Genomic DNA, 18,111 nt, shown 5'->3' on the forward strand with positions numbered 1-18,111 from the left:
TGTTTTGTTTTGTTGTTTTAGATTCCACATAAAAGTGAGATCAGACAAATGGTATTGTCTTTCTCTGACTTATTCACTTAGCATAATGCCCTTGAGGTCTATCATGTTGGTACAAATAGCAAGATTTCCTTCTTTTTTAAGGCCCAATATATATATCTTTGTCCATTCATCCATTGATGGACACTTAGGTTGTTTCCATGTTTTGGCTGTTGTAAAGAATGCTGCAATGAACAAGGGAGTGTAGATACCTTTTCAAATTACTGTCTTCATTTCAAATTACACATATCCCTATAAAAGTGAAGCAGAGAGAGTTTTGACACAGATCTACACAGGAGACAAGGTGCCGTAAAGACAGTAGCAGAGATTGGAAATATGTAGCCACAAGCCCAGGAATGCCAGGGGAGCCACTTTTCCAGAAGCTGGAGAGGTGAGGAAAGATCCTCCTGGGGGAGACTTTGGAGGCAATATGGCCCTGCTGACATCTTGACTTCAGACTCCTGGCCTCCAGAACTGTGAGGGAATGCATTTTGGTTGTATGAAACCACAGAGTTTGTGGTAATTTGTTACAGCAGCCTCCAGGAAACTAATACAATGCGTAAAGCCCCTTTCCCCAAGGCCCAGTCCACATGCACTTAACCTTACCCAAGGAGGGGGATGTCTTGCTGGGCGCTGCTTGTCTGTACCTGGGCAAAGAAGTAAGTGAGAAAATCAAGAAGCAGTCAGCCACGCTAGCTTCGAAGGCCATCCCCAGCTCCCAGGTAAAGCAAGCTACCCAGCCAGTGAGCACAAAGGATTCATGGAGCTGCTTCCCAGGACCCCATACCCAGAGCCTAGAAACCAGGAAACCTGGGAGTGGGGCCTGCCTGAGACTGAGAAAATGAGATCCTTCCAAATATGCTGTCCTCTAACTCTATTGTAAATTAATACTGTATCTGGGACTTCTTTCTGTTCCAGCCTGGAATTCTTTGCACAGTTAATGGCATCTCCTTGCAGGATGCCCAGAGAAAGAGGAAAAGGCAAGGTTTGGGTTGGAGTTAATATTAAGGTTAGGATTAGGATTCCAAGCTGGTGTTGAAATACCATAATTAGTCTAAAGTATCAGAATAATAGCCTTCGGTCCACCAAACCTGGAAAAGTAGAGAGAACATCTTTTGCCCAGAGAAACTCTGATGTAATTGATCTGGCATCGAACTGAAGGCAAAGGGTCTTGAGGAACCAAAGCCTCAGACCACACGTGACAAGCAGTTACCCAGGAGGATATCAGGTGATAGGCTTAAATAAGACTGTCAGGGAAAGAACTTTCAAAAATTCACAGGGAAAAGGACAGATTACTGAGAGAATTTAAAATAATCCTCACCTCCTCAGATGTGTCTCAGCCACACACGGAGCCCAGAAAGGGAAAGTTAGCCTGGGATCTTAGCACCAGGGTTGTATATGAGCTCAGGTGTCCTCGAGACCTGGTGGGATGGTCTTGTGTGGCAGAGGCACAGCTGAAGGAACTGAAGTCTATATGTCATGGTGGGATGATGACACATGCATGTGTGAAGATCTGGGGGCAGGGGTTGGGGGAGCTGGCTGGATGAACCCCTGGAGTGCACGTGCACTGTCTCCACTGGTCATGTTCTCCCAGCACCCCAAAGTGGCCCTGCCCCATACCTGCTACCAGTGGGCTCTGCAGTAGCAGAGCACATACTGTGAGGAGCTCAGGTTTGCTGCTCTGACTTGGCTTCTGAGAGCCCCAGCTATTGTCAGGCCCTCTTGGCCCTCCTGTTCAGATTTCCTGCCCTTGCATCATTGCTCCATGAGGCTGGATATGACTCATCTCAATGTCTGTGACATTTTGAAAGCGCCTTTTCAATGCAGCTGGGTCCAAATGATAACAGAGGAGATTTGCAGAATCTTGGGCTGCTCTTCCTTGCCTCCAAAGGCTTCGAGGAACAAAGACTCAAAATGGCTGTGCCCTGGGATCTTGCTCATATAATTAATAAATCAGATAGCTGATTTTTGTCCTTTTTCCATTTTTTGGTACTCTTTAATCTTTATGGTAATATAAAAATAATTAAAACTTTATAGTTAACAATGTGACTTCTTCATCCAAATTGCCTTCCCTCTCAGTTTTAGTTTCTCCTCATTCAAGCATATGTATTTCATCAGGAAAAAGATGTGATAAGGCGGGTAAAAAAAAAGACAGCAGAGTTTTTCTGCACATGGTTACAATGTCCAATGAAAGCAGCTGAGCAGACTTGAAGGGAAATATCTTGACAAATCATCCAGGTGGCAGCAAGAATTAAACACACCCCATTAACATGCATGGGAAGGGTGGAAAGCCATGATCCTTGCATGCCCTTCCCTTGCTCCCAAAATCACCATCAGCATTTGGGATACCATCTTTCAGATTGCATTACTATGCATGTTCTATGCTTTAAGCAGATAATGTTGTATTACAATCTAGTTTTTCATTTAAGATCCTATTGAGTCTTTCCATGTCAATTCATATAGAATTGTCTTAATTTTTCCAATAGCACATATTAATTCAGTTATCTGTTATAGCATAATCTATAGAATAAGTCCCTTTCCATGAAAAGTTGGGTTTTTGTAAACAAGTCTGCAAATGTATCCTACATAGATATGTCTTTACATACCTGTGTCCATGTTTTTGTATTATACTTTCATAAAAGTGGAATTTCTTGGTCCAAGAGTATAACAGTTTTGATGATATTTCCCTCCATTAAGTTTATACCTGTTTATAGCCCCATTGATAGGATGTAAGGAAGACTCAGACTAGCCTGTTCAGAAGTTCAGGAACCAAAACAAAGATTTAGGAAGTTGCCCAAAGCAGACAAGGCCATCAAAATACTGGGACAATTCACTGGATGGGGGATCTTTCTAAGGGGACTGTAGGAGTTCAAGACTGTATGAAGACAAAGAAGAGCAAAACATGGAAGGGTTGAGTAACTTGGGCCAGAAACCTTCAGCTGGCTGCCATGACAGGAGGAAACATGCATTCAACTAAGCTAATTAAACCAAGCTGTATTATTTTTCTTGGCATTCTTTGCTTCCCCTCTATAACGAAACTTTCTGGAAAGCAGCCTTCACTCTGTTCCTGGTAGGAAATTGATATCTCACCTAGGAATTGGGCATAGATTTCCTCTTTTTCCCCTTGATTGTGGATTCACCCACCAGATTCTTTGGTATTTTTGTAAATGTTTTTTAATTTCACTTCACACATACTAAAAAGGATTTTTACTTTTCATGTGTCTTCTATTAAAGTGATTTATGGAAAACATGCTGAGCTGTGGCTTTTGGAAACAATAGGGGTTGAATACCGCCTGCCTCATAAAATGATAACCAAGAGCATGTTGATGAGCAAAATGGCAGGGCTTCCAAGAGCTGGCATAATGCATCATGGGGGAGGGTCCTTTTGAACAATGCTGAGATGGCTCTTATTGCATGAAGTAGTGATGGGGAAGCCACAGAAAAACATGTATTTTCTCAAGCCCCACTAAGAGCTGACTCCTTGAAAATTCTCCTTCTTGTACCTACCATCTCATCAAGAACCTACTGACAGAAATTACAAAGACTTGTAGTTTATGCTTTGTACCTGGACTTGTCATGTGTTAATTTTCCTATCTTCTTCCATGTTCTTCCATGAACATCTGTCAGTGATCAATAGAAATCATTCATTGCAACCTAGGAGCCCAGGCCAGGTGGGCCATGAAAGCCTGCAGGGCTGGCTCACACCGTGCTCCCAAGGCAGACTGGATGTGCGGCTGAGGCTCCTGCCTGGCTGGGCTATGAGGTCTCTTAGAAAGTTCTCTGGGCCTTATGTCAAGTAATCTAAAACATGGCACCTCTTGTCAAGGCAAAGCAGGATGGAATGGTGGAAGGGGTAGAAGAAGAACGGGCAGTGAGGTGAAGGAAGAAAGTGATTAACATTACTCCATGCTGCCAACTAGAAAAATGAGAAGAGAGGAAAATATTTCAGTAGGTTTAGTGATAAGGTTACTCAGATTTTGCTAAGTGGTCTCTGTTTAAAAAGAAAACCAAGGGGTGTACCTGGGTGGCTCAGTGGTTGAGCATCTGCCTTTGGCTCAGGTCATGATCTTGGGCTTCTGGGATCCAGTCCCACGTGTATGGGGACTTCTCCCACTGCCTATGTCTCTGCCTCTCTTTCTGTGTCTCTACTGAATAAATAAATAAAATCTTAAAAAAAAAAAAAAGAAAATCAAATCTAAATTGGAGTCCCTTGCCCCTCATGGCAGCAAACTAAGACTTAATTACAGTTGCAGCAAACTAAAGACTTAATTACAGTTTCAATCCATCCCAGGAATCCCTTATAAAAGTCCATCTAAAATTTCCTGATCAGCACTAGTGGGGTCAACTGCATGATACAAATGTTGCCTTTCCCACCTTGCCAAAAAGAAGATGTCCTGACCTAAAACAATCCTTTGCTAGTAACCTATTGCCCTGTCTTTCTTCCTATAAAAACCTTCTTTTTGTACAACACTTGGGAACATCTCTACTTGCTGGATGGGATGCTGCACAATTCATGAATTGCTTAATAAATCAATTAGATCTTCAAATTCACTTGGTTGAATTTTGTTTTTCAACACCTCAACGGTTGAAGCAGGAACCAGATGTCTTTGCTGCAGCATGCTCCTCTATGGTTCTCATAGCCCTTATTCCTCCTCTCCTTCACAGAGGCCTGAAGGAAATAACACTAGACTCCAGAAGAGCCTCATTCATAAGCAGGTGCCATAAGGAGCTCAGGCTTACACTTGGCAGATACAGGGGTGGTTGGGGTCCTCTGGTGCCTTGCCTCCTCTGTCCCTAACAAGACTCTGCTGGCATTTATCTCAGTTAAGTGAGGTTGATATTTCAGGCAGGGACAAACTATATGCTATCCAATCATGACACCTCACTCAGCTCCCTCTTCTCCAGGATGCAGGGGACCACCAATGATCTGTTCCCTTTTCTCTCACTTCTTTCTCTACTACTCTCTGGTCTTCCTGCCACAGAGGAGCACGCAAGCAGCCAACTCTTCCCTATCAATTTTGAAACGCCCTCCAAGGGCTTAATTAGAGGGCAGCAGGTAACCACAATACAGGAGACCACTCTGTGGACACAACCTAGCTGCTCAGAGGTGAACTGGGGCCTGCTTGCCAGCCTCAGACAACATTCTGAGGCTCTGAGGGCCTCTGAAGGAGAGCAGGAAGCAGAGGACATTAACGTTCATCATCTGGGGGTCTTAGGAAAACACTAATAATCACTAAATTGCTACAGTGCTTGATGCATACATGTCTCTAAGCTCTCTGGACACATGACAGAGTTAAACCTTGCAATGCAGAGATAACCATCTCATATCCCCGCTTTACAGATGAAGAAACCGTGACCCCAAAATGAAGGTGACTTGCCTGAGACCTCCTAGCTGGAAGTGGCTGGGTCTATATTCTCAGGAAGTTCACTCTACTCAGGAACATGAGATGGGACAGTCTTTAGGAGTCAAACAGAAACGAGTCTCCAACTCCACTCCACAACTTACCTACATATATATGTATAAGCACGTGTATATGATATGATATGTACCATATAAATGTTATAACATAAAGGTGTGTGTGTGTGTGTGTGTGTGTGTGTGTGTGTTCCAAAATGTAGATACATTCTCACATGTGTTGAAGAAGGAGGGGGGCAGAGTGTGGGTGGTAGAGGAGAACACAAAGCTGCTTCCCCATTCAACTGCTGTCCCTTCCTGGGATGTTGGGAGCCTCTCTGCTCTGCAAAGCAACAAGCAGGAGAAGCGTGTGTGGCCCCACTGACACTCACAGGCGGGACACAGGGCTGGGCTTTCCCCCACCTCCCAGACAAGGAAGAGTAGCAGGAGGGCCCCTGAGACGCGTTGATAAAATCAAGTTATTTCTAAGCAAGCCCAACGTCCTCTGGCTTCACCGGGGCTGGCTCGTGTCGTGGAGGAGCCGAGTCTTCTCAGCAGACGGCCAGGTTGTGCAGGGGACCAGGGGCAGCCAGGACCGGGCGAGGCCACCTCCCGCCGCGCTCCCGGGAGCTCCGCCCGCCCGCCCGCCGGGCCTTCCGCCGCCAGCGGGGCCTCCTCGGGGGCTGCAGGTCCCCGCAGTCTCCAGAGCTCTGTCTTCCTGGCGCCCTCGGTCCTGGGAGGGCTCTGGCTCCGCCGCCCGCCCCGCCCCGACTGTGATAACGCCCTGTCCCCAGAAACAAAGGAAGCTGCTTCATCTCCATCTCCGCAGCCACATTCCAAAGGGCAGCTCGGGGCTTCCCGGGGAGTCTTGGTTTCCTCAGGGGGCTTGAGTGACTCCGGTCTGCAGAAGGCACCCAGGCCAGGACAGCAGGCAGGCTCAGGAGGGGGACCCCCGCCTCCCCATCTCAGCTGGGCCACCAGTCTGCCCCGTGACCTGATGTGAACCATTTTCCTTCCAGATGTTAGTTCCTCCACCGGTAAAGTCAGGGAGGTAGGCTGCATCCATTCCTGCTCTTAGTACCCGCGTTCCAGAGCAGTGGTTCTCAAAGTCAGGCACCAGTGGGTCACCTGGGCCCACCCCCAGGGCTGCTGATTCAGTTAACGCAGAGGTGTTGAGAACTTGCATTTTTCACAAGTTCCATGAGATGCTGATAATGTTGGTCAGGGACATAGTTTGAGAACCAGCTCCAAGGGAACATGATATATGTAAGAAAAACTAAAGTTTTTAATATGGATTCTAAGTTTGGGCATGGCATCCTTGTTTGATTTTTGCAAGTTATAATGTAAAAGACAAAGATTGGCCTAATATATTCTGGTAATATCTGTCTCTGCTTCACCTTCGTAAGTAGCTACAAATGGAATATCATATCCACTAGATGCACAACTAATGGACTTTTCCAAGAATTGGCTTGGAGGTATGTGCTAACAACAGGAAGATCGGCAGTGGCTACCCAGACTTGAACACCTGTAACTAGTTTCTGAAATCACAAGTTAAGAGTGTATACAAGAAGAAATCGCATGTTTAAGATTATCATTCTTAACTTTGTCAGAGCAAATCACCATGATGTTTAGATTTGGAGTGTTTGTTGTAATCTGGGTGCATATTCAGAGCTGAGTTCACACTTAATCTCATTTGATCTTTATGCCAACCCGGTGAGGCAAATGCTACTATTCTGGTCTATTAAGCCCCATTGGTAAAGTACACCAAAGCTGAGAGGATCAATTACTTGTGATAAAGAAAGATCTCAGTTTTGTTTGTCAGTCTCTGGATCAGTGGTTCTCAAAGCATGTCCCTGACCAGCAGCATCAGCCTCACCTGGGAATGTGTTCAAAATGCAACTATTGAAGCCTCACCCTGACCTGTGGAATCCCAAAGTCTGGGGGATGGTGGGAGGAACAGAAGTCTGTTTTAAGAACAAGCCCTTCAGGTGATTCCAGTGCATGCTGAAGTTTGAGAATTGCTGTCTGGAGATAAAGCCTTTAACCATTCTACAATCCACTTTTCTAAACTTGTCCTCTGAGGGAAATCAGATAATGCTTAGTCATGGTGCTTAAGGAACCATTAAACCTTGTGTCCCTGAGCAGATTGAAGTTAATGGCCAAGTCCATAATGCTGTGTATGGGCTTTTTGTACCCAGGTCAATGAATTGTTTTTTCTCCTATGACCTGCCAACCACATGTGAACGGCCCTCAATGCTGTTTTCGTTTGGCCCAATTCCATGAATGGATATTTGAATTCTACTTGCCTTTGCCAGCATAGATAAAATCCATATTCCTTCAGTCTACTTTAATTTATAAATATGTAAGAACCAGTGTATCACCTGATATGGCTGTCATACAGAGCAAGCAATCAGGGGGAAAGAAAAGAGAGTGATTCTAGATATATCTTCATGGTTAAATTGAAAATCTTCAGGGACAGCAACCTGGTAAATTGATAAAGTAACTAAGAGTGGAATAGAAACTGCAAAAATAAATTCAGCAGATTGACCTAAAAATTCATCTTGAGAGACAAATACAAGGGAAATTTGGTAACAATAGTAAACTAATATACTCTCATTTTATTTCCACCTCCCACTCCAAATCTTGAAAAGTGGCAGAAAAGATAGCTTACAAAATCAATAACAGAGCAAGAGAACAAAAACGTATCTCTGTAGTGGACCAGAAACTATGAGGAATCTTTAATAATCTGAAACTAAATGGGATCCATCTGAAGAAGGAAACTTTAGGCCAAATTCACACAGGAGAGGACTTTTGCAAAAGGTGAGTACAGAAGCAGCCAGGGCTGCGGACTACTTCCCCCTTCTCCACACCCACCCCCCTCTATCAGGTGAGGGTGGCCAGTTGTGTACCTGAGCCCAAGAGTCAGAGTAGTGACCTGAGTGTCTAGAAATGTACAGAAGAATAATGAGTGATAATAAGTGGACACCTGGCCTGATGTCCCATCCCAAACCTCTGCTGCTAGGTCCCAACAAGTAGGTCCTTGTGTACAAGCATACCAAATTAAAAAATGAGCAGCTACCAATTACCACTTATCCTTCCAAGGAAGGATAGTACTAGTAAGGGAACAAAATACAGCATTGGAACATGTTCATCTCTTCCATAATAGCCTTTTATGTTATTACGTGGTCAGCTCATCATTTTTCTTTCCTGAATATGATCTCTATGGCATAGGCAAAGCCACACTGACCTAATTTTCCCCCCAAGCTAGGGCAAATTCAAACTTCTCCCTGGCTGTCTTTCTAGCCATGGGATATCCAGATCTGACATAGGAAGTCAGGAGAAGGGAGAGAAATACGAGATCTGTCTTACTCTTCTAGAGCCTGTTTGATGGAAACCATTTCATTTTTTACACTTGTAGTGAAACGTGAGATCGAGATCAAGATCAATCAAACATAAGATTTTTGTGTTTTGTTTTGTTTTTATAATAGTATGAAGGGTAACCACTGGAAAAGAGAAAGTGGATATATAATTTGCCAAATTCTGAACAGACAAAAAGGGGAAAATATTACTGGATCAACCCACTGAAATAAAAGAGGATAAAACGGCAATACCAGAAATATGATAAATACAAAACATGAAATAAGTATATGATCAAACTTATTAGTTATCAGCTACATTAAAAAAAATAAATAGACTAAACTTTTCTACTCAAACACCAAGTATCTTAGAGTGCTTCAAAAGGCAAAATCTAGATGTACCTAAAGCAAAATGACACAGAAAGGTTGATACTTTGACAGTTAGGAAATGAGCAAGGATCTAACAGATACATTTTATATCAAATATAGGGGAAAAAAGTTTCAAAAATGGTAAGTGGGAGAATATATTTGTCTTCATAAAACATATAATCCCAAATTAACACATAGTCATGAATATTTGCATTCAAATGCTGGCTTTAGTACTGGTTTCAAATATTGAAATTATGCAAAAATACAAAACACATTAGAAAAAAAAATTAGTGTCAGTAGTAACGCATTGCACAAAATTTTGCAGATCAAAGAGATAAAAATGAGAATATTTATATTACTAGTAATATAATTAACAAACTTGACATACTGGCTACAAAGAAAGTTTTGTAAGCCCCAAAGAGATAAAATACATTCTTTTAAAATATAAAATATTAATATGTTCATGCAATATTCATAAACATTTATCATGAACTAGACCCAAAAACTGGGTCTGCTTTATTTAAAATAAAGCAGAAATTCTACCAGCCTTATTCTCTGACCACAACATAATAAAATTAGCAAGTAAGAACAAAGGATAACAACAACATTTAATTACATAGAAATTGTAAAAGTACTCTTCTATCAAAGGACCCCAACTCCAGAGGAGGTTTTTAAAAATGTAAATTACTGTCCTCCTCCTCCAGATCTCTTATCACTAATATAATTCATAGTCAGTTTTACTGTACCTTGATGGGATAGTTAAATGTGATACTATTATAAAGTTTCCAAAGCATAGAAAGTTTTTAGTGGGGCACCTGGGTGGCTCAGTGGTTGAGCATCTGACTTTGGCTCATGTCATTATCCCCAGGATCCTGGGATCAAGTCCCACATCAGGCCCCCTGTGAGGAGCCTGCTTCTCCTTCTGCCTATGTCTCTGCCTCTCTGTGTGTGTGTCTCATGAATACAAAAATAAAATCTTAAAAAAAAAGAAAACTTTTAGAAATTGTCTTAACGGATTATAGAAGGCTAGTATCACACTGAAGCCTGAACTTAACAGTGATAACAATAAAAAGTATCCGTAGAACAATTGTATTTATGAATATAGATGTAACATTTACATTAAACCCGGGAATATATTCAAAGAACCAAATGCCTTGAACCAGCCAGATTTATTCCAAAGGGTGTGGAAGTAATTTATCAGCATGAAATACGTTAATATAATTTATAGCAGCAATTTGTTAAAGAAGAAAATCCCCAAGTTATCTCATTTATAGCAGATAATAAAATTCAACAACCTCTCCTGTGGTTTCCCATTATGGAGAGTGTCTTAGAAATATCCTGTTTACACCGTACTTAGTAGTAAAACACAGAGGGTTTAGTCCCATGGCTAACTTGGGACTAAAATAAGGATGTCCACACTCAGTATCAAGTCTTAGTGTGGCATCATGTTTTTAGCTACTCACAAAAGGAAGGAGAAATAAGAAAATCATACAAATATTGGAAAGGAAAAAACCAAAATGCTTATTATATTTAAGTAAGACCATCATGGTTCTCTGGAAAGTAATCCACAAATCTAACCAAATGCCAGTTAGCATCCCAACAGTATGCAATTCTGAGTTTTCATCTGGAAAAATAACTGTCCAAATTAGCAATACGAATGCTGAGCAAAGGGTCCAGGCACAGAGAGTTTACCTTAACAGCTTTCACTATCTCTCATCATGCTGTAATGCCCACCACTGTGCGGAGGCGCTCTTGAGAAACGCCACAGAAGCACACACAAGGATATATACATGTAAAGGTGTCTTCTTAAATCTCCGGGAAGAGGAAGCATTAGCTAGGGAATGTGTTGTGACAAGCTACTAACCATGTCAGGGGAAAATAGTGTTAAACTCATGCCTCGTACGGAAATGAATTCCAGATGGGCTAAATATTTTAATGTTTTAAAAAAGAAGAAATCATGAAGGCAATAGAAGAAAATAGGGTAAAAAGCTGTATGAAAATCTGGGTGTGTGGGGTGCCTGGGTGGCTCAGTGGGTTAAGTGTATGCCTTTGGCTCAAGTCATGATTCCAGAGTCCTAGGATCCAGCCTGCATTGGCTCCCTGCCCAGTGGGGAGCCTGCTTCTCCCTCTCCCTCTGCCCCTCGCCCCCCAACTCTTGCTGGCTCTGTCTCAAATAAATCTTAAAAAAATGAAAGAAAAGAAAACCTGGGTGTCTAAGAATGCAACCAAAATCTGGAAAAGATAAATACATGTTAATACATAAAAAGTTAAAATGTGCTTCGCAATAAAACAAAAACCTGCCAAATACAAAGTTAAGAGATAAGGAAAACTAGGCGGAGGGGTAGGCAGGAAGGGAATTGCCAAATACACATAAAAGGATTAATATAGCTATTACTTGGAAAAATCTTATGAAACGTTAAGAAAAAGGTAAACAGTGATCTTTAAAAGCGGATAGAGAATACAAACAGGCAATTAGAATAGAATGAAATGAAATGCAAATGACCAATAAATATGGAAACACCTTAGTGTGATTTAATTTATAACCTTGAATCAGCATAGTTTAAAAAGAATCCTAACTGTTAACAAGGACTATGGCCATTCTTGCTCATAAACTGCTGCCTGGAATGGCATTACAACCTACCTGCAGGTCATGGGCAGGAATTCAAAGCACATTCCCCTGACTCTAGGAACTCCAGCTGCAGGAAACTGTTCCAAAGAAATAATTCAGGAAACCATCATGGTACTCTTTTTATCTTAACTGAAAAAGAAAAGGACACATTTTAAGTGTTGATCGATACAGGATTAAGGGTATGTGGTAACCTCTGTTCTATAAAATTTCACACACAAAAAATTACATATGATTCAGATCTATATTTAACAACATGAAAAATCTATCCATAATGACTAATTAAGTAAAAAATCTGATTAAAGAATAGCATGCATAATACAATGGAAAAATAAGATGTGTGTGGATCTGCCTCAGAATGTATGACACCAGATAGTAATATTTCAATTATGGCACACTCCTATTGATATAAGGAAATACTTATTCATGTAATATAAAATAGAAAGACAAGTCAAATGTAGAATATGATCTCTAGTCACCTCTCCCTCTAGAAATCTCCCTCTATATACAATATGGACTTTTTTAATTGCAAGAAGAATCACTAAAATACTAACTGTAATTTTCTCTGGGTGGATTTAGAAACAGTGTTAATTTATCCCTTTAAATTTGTATCTATTTCCTCAATTCTCCAAGGTGGGCTTGTGCCAATTCTATAATTCCAGGGAAGTGTTAAAACGAAGAGGGGGGGAGGGAGAGAACAGAAGGTCAGTGGTCCTTCCTGGCACCAGCATGCACACCCACCCCCCACTATAGAACCATGGCTCAGGAGTCTGGAGCAAGAGGCTGTGAGTGAAGAGGGCAAGAGCACTGCTGAGCCTACACCATGCTGGCACAGATCTGGTGGCCTGTGCCAGCAATGCATATGCCCAGAGAACTGCCCCACACTCTGAGTCTTTTCCCAGAGAAGCCCTGGCACCATGAAGAAAATTCCTGAAGCAATCTTCATAACAATCTCTGAGGTCCAGATCATTAGAGATATATGAGCATTTGGGGTAAAAATCTTTCATCTAATATGGGAGTAACTGGGAGATTTTAAAGATAAATAAATCTATTTATAAATAAATTAAAATAAATTAAATAAATTTATTTTGAGAGAATGAGAGAGAAAGAGAGAGAGGACATGAGCTGGGGGAAGGGCAGAGGAAGAAAAGAGAGAATCTACAAGCAGATTCCCTGCTGAGTGTGGAGCCTGACAGGGGTTTCATGTGGGGCTTGACCCCAGGACCCCAAGATCATGATCTGAGACTAAATCACTCAACCGCCTAAGCCACCCAGGCACCCCTAACTGGGATATTTCAAATTCATCCCAAAAGATTATTTTATGTGCTACATTATAGAACTGTGTACTAAAATAGCTCACTATATATTATGTATATGTATTATACAGGCGTATATATTGTATACAAAGAGAAATGTCTGGACACAGGCTCTGCTAACAATGTGGGATTTTGATAAAGTAATTTCTCTTTGCCATCCACTCTTGAGGTCATCCTCCAGCTCTGGGGGGTGGGAGGGCATTGTAGGCAGAGTTCCCCCTGAGTGGGAGGCAATTTGCAGGTCTGTCTGTCCCCCAGCTGAATGCCCACTTTCTTCCCGTAACACATGCCTGATCTGACCTGCCTGAGAGAAAGAAGGCCAGGGTCTTATGTCTTTCTAGAGTTCCTGGAAGATGGCTAGTGTTAGGCAGAGTAAGGCAATTCAGCCTTGCCAGAAATAAAGGGAATAAGTGATATAGAGATAAGGATGAACGTGAAGGAACTCATGTGGAAGTAGAGTTCTTTAGCCCCGCCCCCACCCCGTTCCCACATCACATGGCGTAACTTCTGTCATTGCATTTTAACAGACTGTGAATCTTTGTGTTTAAATCATGTCCTGGACACTGAGTTTCCTGACAGCAACAGCCACCTCTGTAGCATAGGCCCCAGCACAGAGCTTCATTCATCTTTGAGTCTAGAAATGTCTATTGAATGAATGCATGAGTGAATACATAAATATAGAAACAAATAGAGATGTTTTAGATCTAGAGATCATCCTGCAAGTCTATTATTACTGCTCCTGTTGTTATTACTGGCCTACTTCACAAGTTATTTGTCTGGCTACTTTTTTCTTGAGGAGAAGATACCTAACTGCTAATTTCTAAATGACTCAGCATCTGGCCAGCCTTAGTGAGGGACATGCCTTCGGCCTGGAGCCTATGATCTTCCCCCTGGAATTATGTGTGGTCAATGGTTCTGATTTTCTAGGGCTGGTTTACTGGCCTGTACTTCTTTACTTGAGATATAGCTACACTAACCACCTATCACTATTAGAGTTAAGTTCCCTGTGGCCATGGTCTTCTGGATTGTGATGGTCATGATGACACTAAGAATGTGTACATGTGTTAGGGAGAGGGGTGGTGGCTTCATTCTATCATAGAGAACAAGCAGCCAAAGAATGGCCAAGTCACTCACAGCCACCTGCTTCTGGCTTCCCTGGACATAATTAATCTCCTGCTGTCAGAAATCTGTTGGCCCTGAGTCATCAGCAGGGGAGGCTAGGATCAGCTCAGTAAGTCAGGCAGAGTTGGTAGGCAGAAGCCAGCACAGGGAGTCAAGCTTTGGATAATGAAGAGAGAGAGAAAAGTTGAGAGCCTGGAATATTCCTAGATTCTTGGACAGAGTAGCAAGTGTCAAATGGGTAGTGATGCTTGAGAGAAGAGCCAATCCCAAGATTTTTTTTAACAGCCCCAATAAGGAAAACATAAGGCCTATAACAAAGTAGGCCAAGATAGTTGTCAATGTTTAAGACAGAATATCAGGGAAATCTCTGTTGAAGCTGGAGTGGGTGGCAGGGACAGGGACAGGATATCCATTGCTGTAGAGGTGCCCAGTGCTTCCATCCAAGTGCACTGGGGATCCTTCCAGATCGAATCACTCAATGTGTTTACAATGTAATCAGTTACAAATTCTTTTAATATAGCATTTCAAGGGGAACATGGCATCAGAAAGTGGACGAGGACAACAATACCTATGTTGTATCACACATGACTGCTTGGCATTATTCCAGCTCTCTGTATTTGTTACAGAGAAGACTCATGTGATTTCTTTTAGAAGTTTAAAATGAACTTTTAAATAAACAGAGAGAACACCTCTTTATTTCTTCCAATTTCTTTCCATCAAATAAATTGGAGAATTAAGAAATAAAGATATTTAAATAACCAGGTGTTCTCTCCCTTGTCCCACTCATCTTCCACTCCCATTAAAGCCATGACCCAGGTGCCTCTCGTGCTGTGAGCCTAGAGGTTGTCTGAGGAGGTAGTAGAAGAGAACTAATCGGGTTATCCACCAGAGTGATCATGTGTGAAGAGCAGTTAATTGCTATGTGAGGTGCTTCCACTGCCATCACCATCTAGCATGATCATTTCCTCTACATAGTGACACAGTGTTAATAAGGCACAGGAAGCCAAGTATTACTCCATAAGTGATGCCAGTCCAGGGCTCTGCCCATGTGGGTCTCTAAACCACCCCACTTGGGGGGCCAGCAGAGGAGATGTGAAGGTGCCTCCCACCCGAATTATGAGGTGGCCTGGAGCAAAACTTTAACCTCAAGCTGTTGAATCTCTCAAGTCTCAGTTCCACATCTATAGAATGAGAATACAAGGTGGTTTTTAGGAGCAGACAAGTACCGACCCCGTTGCCTAGCGTCTTGCCACATACAGGGGTGCTCCATCAGGCTGGCTGCTGGCATAATCACTATTATTACTGCCCTGAGACTGTCATTCTCTGAACAGGGTGGTGACATAAAGTGTCACCTGTCTAAGGCAGCTTAGTTTATTGACAATAAATATTTGGAAGAAAATAAAAAACAACTGCAACATTTTTTGGCTTAGAGTCCAAAAATAGAGAGCAATTCTCAAACAGAGAAAACTAAAGCTAGACAAAAGGAGGTGCTACGTATGAACTGATCAAGGTATATCAGTGTGAGCCAAGGCCATGTATAAATAACATTTCTAGGATAGTGGAGTTTTACTGCAAGACCAGTAAAGGGATTCAAATGAGACTACTAAGGATATTAAGGAAAAGAGGGGATTGAATTTTATTATAAGTAAATTAGAACATTTTACCCCAGAGGGGTGGATAATGATGAAATAACTCCCTCTGCCCCTTTAAAAGTCATGAAATAGGAATGGAGTTTAAATAGACACATCAGAAACCATGAGCGCAGGAGCACTTACGAGACTGGGGTGCTGGGATTTGACATGGAAGGGGCCCTTGTAAAGGGCTCCCTTCCCAACCAGAGGCCCAGAGGACGTCAATTCTTGCCTGGTAGTGACAGTGCCAGGAGACCCCCAGGGATAAGAGGTCACCCTCCCAATCACTGTGCACCCTGGAGGACAGACTGCAATAAGCCTGCAACTCCATGCAGTTGGCGTGGGGCCGGCGGCTGGGGGCTTACCCATGGTTTCACCCTGGGGTCTCATTTGATCCTGCTTCAGCTCATTGTAAACTTCTAAAAGAAATAGCGTGAGGCCTCAGAGGCCTCAAGAGATCGACTGGCTGGCTTAGGAGAGCAGAGAGTCAGGGGCACAAATTGCCCCCCTGTCCTTCTCAAGACCTCCTGGTCTGGCCATCGCAGCGCACACACGGATGATGGAGTGGGAATCAGTGGGCACTAGGACAAGCCCGCAGGAGGCAGGGCGGCTGGACTGACATGAAGAGTGGAGAGAGGGAGAAGAAAAAGAGAAGTTAATACACTTACTTTGCAAAGTGCAGTGGCAAAAGAGGCTGTGAAAAATAAATAGAGCCAGAAGCAGAAGGATGGATATGGTAAAGGTACAATATGACCAACAGAAGTGCCAGAAGTAATGACATAATGCTGCGCATTCTGAAGAGCGAGGTCGGAAGGGAAGCAGGTGGTTGTGAGAAAACCAGAGCCCGTAGGTCTCCTGTGGAGTGAGCCTGGGCAGGTGGATTCCGCACAAAGAGGGTGAGGCCCAGCAGAGATGATGTGTGTTCCAGAGACTTACCGAGGTACCCACAAAACAATTGCCAACGGCAAGTGAAAAATCTCTGCAGGTTAGTTCTGGGCTATGGATGGATCTCGGAAGAAATGGTCACTTTGTATCAGAAACATTGGATTTGTCAATTATGGATTGCCCTTTAAAAAATGACATAGAACCAATTTTCATAAAAAACATTTTAAGGAGAAATCCCTCGGGATGTTATAAATAATGGGCTTGTCACTTTTGACTTCCAGGAACATCATTGCTCACATCTCTTTGTTTTAAAATATCTGTTTTATTCTTATTTAGGTAGAGTAAGGCCAAGAGATCAGAAGATGACTGCCTTTGACAAGACAATTTGTTCTAGTTCTCAGAGGAGGGGATACCCACACAGGGTGAAACAGGGCAGCACTGAGGCTGACCAGGAAGAAGAGGTGGTGGGAAAGGGGTAAGAGCCTTTCTTGTGGTTTCTGTGAGAACCAGAAGGATTGGGTAGGTTGAATAATTTCAGTAGGCTGTGGACATAGGGACTGTCCCCTGTTGTCTGGTATTTGTCCTTGGAGTGATTAGGGCAAGTGCATAGTGGCCCAGAGGATGAGAACCATTAAAGGGGGTAGGAGGGGTGTGGGCTAAGAATTTTGCCTTTGCACTCATTGTATTGGTTTGCATTTGACACGCATGCTCAAAGGAACGTCGTTTACTATCTCTAGGAAGTGGCTAACTCCAGGAGGGACAGGCCGTCCAGGTCAGCGAGGCCGTAAGATATCCAAGCATCGGAGTTAAAGAAGAAAAACAAAACAAAACATGATGTTAATATATCTTTTGAAATAGTTTTTTTTTTTTTTTTCTGTCCAAACACATCCAGTGTCCATCACCTACATCAGTAAAATAATACTAAAAAGAAAGTACTCATTGCTAGATACTGCCACACCGGGTAGTGGCTCTCAAAGGCCACCAGCCCATTAACCATCATTGATAGGTGGTGATAAAATCTTCTATTTCTACCTCTGCTATTTGCCCAGCATTTCCCATCATCAGCTGAGCAGCTGCTCTGAGCCAGAAGCACACACAGGGCCTGTCCAGGGGGCAGCACATCCTGGGAGTACACAGGATGAGTAACTCTGCTGGCCCCAGTCTTTGCAGAGCAAGCAATACTCTAGCTTGACTTTAGTCTGCTCCAAAAAAGAAAATACGCCTACACCACCCAGGGGAGCATGAGACATCTCGTATCATCTTAATAATTGATACTTTGGCTATCAACTTTTTTTCTTTTTAAGATTTTATTTGTTCATGATAGATGCAGAGAGAGAGGCAGAGACATAGGCAGAGGGAGAAGCAGGCTCCATGC

Source organism: Canis lupus, chromosome 29, assembly GCF_048164855.1.
Source record: "Canis lupus baileyi chromosome 29, mCanLup2.hap1, whole genome shotgun sequence".
In the NCBI taxonomy this organism is placed as follows: domain Eukaryota; kingdom Metazoa; phylum Chordata; class Mammalia; order Carnivora; family Canidae; genus Canis; species Canis lupus.